An 8,056-nucleotide genomic window follows, 5' to 3' on the forward strand; every position below is an offset into this window, starting at 1 on the left:
AAATAGTTAACCTCCCATAAGAAAGGAAAGAAAGGGAGAAAAGTAGCAAGCCGATTGGTCCAAAGACTGGGAGGGGGAGGGATTCTGTCTGTGTTCCTTTGTGTTGGTGATTTGTGTGGTGGAGTTTAAAGCAGCCACAAAGCTATACAAGGAGTAAGTCATACTGTTTCTCAAGTGTGTCCTTCAGGAAGATCTGAGAAATCACATCATTAGAAGGCATCTGAGAGACTTCAGAGGTACCAAGAATGTCTTCACTCACTTCTTTTTGGTAGAAAATATAGGGCATAATAATGGATTGCACTTAAGTCCTAAACCACGGTTTAAATATTGGATTGAGGACCAGTGTGATGACTCGTCAGGTAAGCGCCTGTCCAGCAACCTTAGCAACATGAGTTCAGTTTCCGGAACCAACAGTGGAAGGAGACTCCCACTCCCAAAGGTTGGTGAATGTGCGCGCACATGCGCGCACGCGTGCGCACGCACACACACACACAGAAACAAAGCAAAATAAAGGGCTAGAAATATCACCCAGGTATTAACAGCATTTGCTGCTCTCACAGAAGGTCTGGATTCACTTCTCAGCACCCACATAGCAGCTTACAACAACCTGCAATTCTAGCTTTAAAGGATCCAATACCCTCTTCCGGACTTCAAGGACCCCAGCCACACACGTGCTACATGGTCATGCCTGTGGGCAAAGCACCCTACACATAAAATAAAACTCAATTTTACAAATTAAACATAAAATATTGTAATAAAAATCTATGTCTAAGTTTTGAGGGAATCTTAAAATAATTAAAAAGCAAAAGCTGAGAAATGACTGTGAAGAAATTAGAGACAGATCATATGCTAATCATTAAGGTTCTAAGATGGGCTGCACCTTCACACTCCCCTAGGAAAGCTATCACCCATTGTCTGTTGTTCTCAAGTCAACTTTTCCTCTGTGAATCCGGATGAATGGACCAAGCACGGGCTTGTGATGCCAGAGGAAATCAACCATAGACCAAGCTAAAGAGATCACTTTGGGAATAAATTTAAAGTAATAGTACCAAACTAACTTGAGGGCTTTAGATGGTTGTATTTCACTAACATAAAGAATGCTGAACTTTGGAGTTTGACAGACAGTGTAGACACACTACAAGAAGCCCAGGAGCACTGTGCAAATGCTCAGCCCCCCACTCAGGCATCAACTGAGTTCCTTTGGTCATATATGGTCTGTGACATTCCCCTATATTTTTTCACTAAATGATCCTTTTAGCTTAGGGCAACTTGAGTAGGTCTATCCTAATTGAAGATAATATTGCCCTGATGAAATGGGGTGACCAAAAAGCAAGTTGGAAAGAAAGGGGTTTTAGGTTTACAGTTCTGCATCATATGTCAGTTCCTGCACTGACATAAATCAGGACAGGAACTCAGTCAAAGCAGGAACCTGAAAGCAGGAGCTGTGTCAGAGGCCATTGAGGGGTGCTGCTTACTGGCTTACTCAGCCTGATCTTATATATATATATAGCAGCAGGATCACCAACACTGGAATAGCCCCACCTTTTTTTTTATAGCACCAGGACCACCAGCCTTGGAGTAGCCCCACCTACAGTGGACTAGACCCTCCCATATCAATCACTAATTAAGAAGATATTCTATAGGCTTGCCATAGCCCAACCTTATGAAAGCATTCTCACAATTGAGGCATCCTCCTCTCCTGGGACTCCAGCTTGTGCAAGCTGACATAAAACTAGCCGACACAATGGAGACCCTGCCTTCTTCATGCAAACACCATCTGTCTATATGCAGACACAGCAGTGACAGAGTGGGCTTGGTCACAAACCTTTTCAACAGAAATACCAATTGAGACACGGAGTACACATTCCTCAAGTCCCTGTCACTCAGGCTTTACACAGCAACATGGAGTGTAGATTAAAGAGGAAATAAGCTTGAGACTATAGCATGGGGTGGAAAAATACGTTTTCACAAAAAGCAGTGGAAAGAAATTTGTGGGGTGAGATAAAACGAAGAGTTTATGTTAGGACTTCAGATATGCAGACATTTGTTAAAACTGTTGTTACCCCACTGAAAGAATTCTTGATTGACTTTTGGGTTAATACGCTGACAATTCAATCAACAACCAACCAACTCCCAAGGAACAGATGGACTTACTCGCTAGAGGAAATCCCAGCTCTGAATCTGACGCATGAAAACAAAGATTCTTAGTTAAACAAGAATAAAATGGTATCCTCAGCCACAAGGGTATCTGAATGATTGTGGGGTTAGAAGACTGGGAGACCAGAAGGGCTGGTCTGGAGCAAGAGTGAGGTCAGAGCGTGTCCAAACCTTGAAAAGCTCCTCCCATGACCTGCAGGAGTAGGGCTGCTTTCTTCCTGTTCTGGGTCTGCCTGTCCTGCCTCTGCCACCCTCGAGGAAATCACATAGCCTGGTGGTCAGGTTAGCACTCATGCCTAACCCTGAGATCCTGGATCCTGCCTAACCCACCTCTCCAGCTCCCTCCCATTAAGCCCAGGAGCTAAATGGTACCTGGATACCTCAAGGAGGGGGTACCCCACCCCAAGGTGAGAGTCGGGGGCAACAGATCGTTAGGGAGGAGAGGTTGAGTAGACTCCAAACTCATGAGATCTGAGACGGAGCCATAAACGAAAATACGGCTCAGTGGAAGAAGATGCTCAAAGGGTTCAAGATGTTAAGATGAACTGGTGACTGTGTGAGTTCTCCACTAGGGAGAGACAGCAGTGTAGCTACACAGCTTCCATTTCACAAGCTCGCTTAAGCCTTGAGTGACCTGAAAGCACTCATTTTAAAAAAGTATTGTGGTTACAAATATTATTTTATGGGGCTGGAAGATGGTTCAGCGGGTAAAAGCACTTCTTGCATGGGCCTGACAACCTAAGTTTGCATCCCAGTTGCTCAGGTAAAAGCTGGACAGAGCCGTGCATATCTGTAATCCCCAGGATGAGAGGATGAAACGGGAGGCAGAGGTAGAATCTAACTAGCCTGAGGTATAGAGCACTGCTATCAACAAGGGAAACTGCCTTAAACAAGGTAGAAGGATGCCAGAGGTTGTCTTCTGACTCCCACATGGGTGCTGTAGCAGGAATGCACCCTCACACACAGACACACACACACAAACTAACAGTAATTTATGAAATCTCAATTTTTAAAAAAAAATCCTTGTCTTCTTTCTTTCTAGTGCTAATATTTGGGTTAAGATGTAAAAAAAAATGATCAGGAATAATTCAGTCAAGATTTCTATAAAGCAACTTCAAGACAACAAGCTGCCTAAAATTAAGTTACATTCCCAGGTCAATAAATAAAAGCAAGGACTTCTTAAAGTGCAATGACCTTTGAGAAGATTAAAAAAAAGAGCATCCTAATTTTTAAAGCTGGCTAGAAGTTATGTCTCAAGTGCATTTCACAACCTGAATCTTCAGTGATCTCAAGAACAGGATCATAAGTGTGGGGAAACTATCATCTAGATAGCCTACAGCATGAACCAGCTTGTCTATGAATTAGACAGCTCAGAGGTGATGAGGACGGGACCCAGAGACTCATGCGGGCTAGGTAAGTACTTTACCTCTGAGTCCAAATCCTGAACTAGACGTCTCTGGATACCTCATTTCCATTCATGACAAGTTTTAAGACTGTGCGTTATAAATTTGTCAAAGGCATAGTATCCTTGGATTGCAGCAATCAAAATACCTTTCTTGGTATTAACATTATCAGCAGGTTAACACTGGGTGACCAAGAGCACAGCCCAGTTAACCCATGCACATTTCAGAGAGTAGCAAAAGTGGGCTTCTGTCAACTGGAAGAGACTCCGAACACTTTTCCAGTTTAATCCACTTGATATTTTCTGTCTCAGGAACTCTAACATGCAGAGAAAAGAGAAATGGCCTCTGCTTTGCTCTCATACTTTACTTTGCCCTTTATGTTTTCAAAAACTTTTTTTTCTCAAATGTTTTCCCCTTTCCAGGTCTCCCCTTTGGGGACCCCTTATTCCATCCCCCCTCCCTATGAGGGTGCTCCCCCACCCACTCACCCACTCTCATCTTCCCACCCTGGCATTCCCCTACATCAGGGCATCGAACACCCTCAGGCCCAAGGGCCTCTCCTCCCACTGATGTCCAACAAGGCCATCCTCTGCCACATATGTGGCCAGCACCATGGGTCCCTCCATGTGTATTCTTTGGTTGGTGGTCCAGTCCCTGGGAGCTCCAGGGGTCTGTCCTGTTGACACTGTTGCTCTCTCCATGGGGCTGCAAACCTCCTCAACTCCTTCAGACCCTTCTCCAACTCCTCCATCAGGGACCCCCATGCTCAGTCCAATGGTTGGCTGCAAGCATCTGCCTCTGTATTTGTCAGGCTCTGGCAGAGTCTCTCTGGAGACAGCCATATCAGGCTTCCATCAGCAAGCACTTCCCAGCATCCACAATAACATCTGGGTTTGGTAGCTGTATATGGAATAGATCCCCAGGTGGGCAGTCTCTGGATGGCCTTTCCTTCAGTCTCTGCTCCACACTTAGTCTCCATATTTCTTCCTGTAAGTATTTTGTTCACCCTTCTAAGAAGCAATGAAGCAGCCATGTTTTGGTCTTCCTTCTTCTTAGGCTTCATATGGACTGTGAATTGTGTCATGGGTATCCTGAACTTTTGGGCTAATAGCCACTTATCAGTGAGTACATACTATGTGTGTTCTTTTGTGATTGAGTTACCTCACTTAGGATGATATTTTCAAGTCCCATCCACTTGCCTGTGAATTTCATGAATTTTTTAATAACTGAGTAGTATTCCATTGTGTAAATGTACCACATTTTCTGTATTCATTCTTTTGTTGAGGAACATCTGGGTTCTTTCCAGCTTCTGGCTATTATAAATAAGGCTGCTATGAACATAGTGGAGCATGTGTCCTTATTACATGTTGGAGCATCTTCTGAGTATATGCCCAGGAGTAGTATAGCTGGGTCCTCAGGTAGTTAGTTCTATGTCCAGTTTTCTGAGGAACCACCAAACTGATTTCCAGAGTGGTTGTACCAGCTTCCAGTCCCACCAGCAATGGAGGAGTGCTCCTCTTTCTCCACATCCTTGCCAGCATCTGCCATCACTTGAGTTTTTGATCTTGGCCATTCTGACTGGTGTGAGGTGGAATTTCAGGGTTGTTTTGATTTGCATTCCCCTGATGACTAAGGATGTTGCACATTTCTTCAGGTGCTTCCCTGCCATTTGAGTTTCCTCAGTTGAGAATTCTCTGATTAGCTCTGTTCCCCATCTTTTAATAGGGTTATTTGGTTCTCTGGAGTCTAACTTGTCAAGTTCTTTGTATATATTAGATATTAGCCCTCTATCAGATTGAGATTGGTAAAGATCTTTTTCCAATCTGTTAGTTGCTGTTTTGTCCTATTGACAGTCCTTTGCCCAAAAAAGAAAAAAAAATGTTTTTTAACAAACTACTACACTTTGAATTTTAAGTGTCCCTCAAATGTTCATGTGTTGAAGGTGTGGTCCTCAGAGCAAGAGTCCTGGGAGGAACTTCTAAGAAATGGGGCCTAGAAGTATTTACGCCATTATAGTCACGTTCTGAATGTGAACATGAATAAGCACCTCTCCCTCTCCCTCTCCCTCTCCCTCTCCCTCTCCCTCTCCCTCTCCCTCTCCCTCTCCCTCTCCCTCTCCCTCTCCCTCTCCCTCTCCCTCTCCCTCTCCCTCTCCCTCTCCCTCTCCCTCTCTCCCGTCCCTCCCTTCCTCCCTCCCTGCCACTCTTGCCTCCTGACCACAAAGTGAATAATTTTGCTTCGCAATATGTAGCTACCAAGATATGCGTGGCCACAGTATTAAACCCAATGAGACCAATCAATCACTTACCTGAATTCCCCAAAACTGTGAGCCAGAACAAGACAGTTTTCTCAAGTATTTGTCACAATAGTGGAGACTTGTCACAATGATTTCAGGTGAACATTTGAAAATACTTTTGTTGCCCTGGCAAACGAGTACGAGGAACAGAAGATCCAGAAAAGATAATGAGATTGGCTTCCCACGGGATCCCATGTCGTAATGGGTTAAATCAAATAAAACTAAATATGTTAAGGGTAGATGCAATATTTTTCTCTACATCACAATAGAACACAGTGGTCACCAGAGAGACACGGGGCGAAGAGACATGTGATGCAGCAGCACGGCACAGAAAATTATCTAGTGGCTCCAGCAGAGACCTCAGCAGGACTAAACAAGGCGAGAGGCTGGAGTAAAGAATGGAGAAGGAAGAAGGCATCCTAGGGAAGTGTCTTAGTTTCTCCTATGTTGGTGGTGGAAGTGTAGTTTTATAAGAGCTATAGAAAACACAGAAAAGGTATGGGGAAATTACTAAGAGCCAGCTCCTAGGATGATAGAAAGAGCAATGGGAAGAGCTAAAAATGTTTGTTTCCAAATAGTCTCTTATGGACGAGTTAGGGATCATCTACTGTGTAAAAGGCTGATGGGGTGGGGCATGCATGTGTTCAATGTGTTGCCTAGAGGCTAGGTGAAGACATGGGAGGCTGAACTAAGTCTACTCTGAACAACATGCAACTCTCTTACGATGGCTATGAACTCTAGGTCTGTCTCTGGCTGGTCCCCCTGTTATTCTACCCATGTCTCCCACTGAGTCACAACACAGCATCTACTGCTCTTCTTCCTATATTCGAAACGCAGCACATTTAACCACCCCTCAAGCCATGCACTAGCATTTCCAGTTGTCTAAATATTTCCCTCCAGATGTGCATGCTGGCCATTCCTCATCATTAATGTCTTCAATATTAAAATGAATTTTTGACAATGGCCTGATTGTTGAAATGTGGTGTTAATGTACTGAGGCCTCTCACTAGGTGATACTTAATGTTTGCATCATAAAGCTGAATGCCCTGGTACTAGCTACATTAGCAATTATTGTAACTTCTTGGTGAGTCTATCCTTAATCATTCTATGGTGATCTTTTCTGTCTCGGAAGACTGGCTGCCACCCATCTAGTTTCCATTTTAACCTTCACTTTCACCTCTGTGTCTTCAACCACGCAGTGAGATGACAAATAAACACCATGACAAAGCTATGACTTAAGGAAGTGGCTGTGAATGGCCAAGTCCCTCCAGGTGGACAGCAGTCCGTTCTTTTTATTTTATTCCATTTTAAAGGACTCTAAAAGGCAATCCTGACATGATGTCCTGGCCCCAGACCAAAAGCAATGGAGGAAGACAGGCTCAACATGCAAGGCGTTTAAATAAAAGTATCCATATTTTACTTCCAAATTAAAAATAACCACATTCCATGCTAACAGCCCAAGCTATGGCAAGTATCTAAGAAATAGTTGCTTATATGTCATAAAACTCATTGAACATTAGCAAAGCACCTTCAAGCTTCTGTCTCGGAGTAACATGCGTTCTCATTTAGATTTCTTTGCCAGGAGTGTCCGAAAGGCACTGACCAAGCACACTTGGGCAGAAAAGATGTCTTGTGTGGTGCACACGCAGCCCCTTGACCCACATGATGAGACCCTATTAGAATTGTGTTCTAGATGGGCCATTGGGAATCCCTGATGTAGGCAGACTGGGCCTCTGTGGAAATGATTTCTTATCTAACCTGTCAGCACTTATGTGAATACACTTCCTCCTAATTAATCATTCTCAGTGTAGGGGTAGCCAGGCCTTTTAGTGAATCAGGCTTAGAATGTCAGCTGCTCTGTGGGCGGCAGCAGGAAGATGGTGAGTTGAAGGCCTGACTGGGATACGGTGTGGGTTCTAGGCCAGCCTTGGCAGCTTACTGAGACTTCGTCTCAAAGTGAAACATAAGAAGAGGCTGGACATGTAGCTCAGTGGTGGAGTGCTGGCATAGCATGTAAAAGGCCCTGAGTTTAATCCCCAGTACTGCAACACACACACACACACACACACACACACACACACACTTTAAGATCCTATCCCTTCCTCTCTTCCTCCCACCCTTCCTGTCACTTCCCTTTAGAAATGTTTTTAGAAGCCACACTCCAGCCAAGTGATGAAATCACCTCATCTTTCTGTAGCAC

This window comes from Mus caroli, unplaced genomic scaffold, assembly GCF_978045245.1.
Source record: "Mus caroli unplaced genomic scaffold, Mus_caroli_1 scaffold_3, whole genome shotgun sequence".
Taxonomy (NCBI): Eukaryota; Metazoa; Chordata; class Mammalia; order Rodentia; family Muridae; genus Mus; species Mus caroli.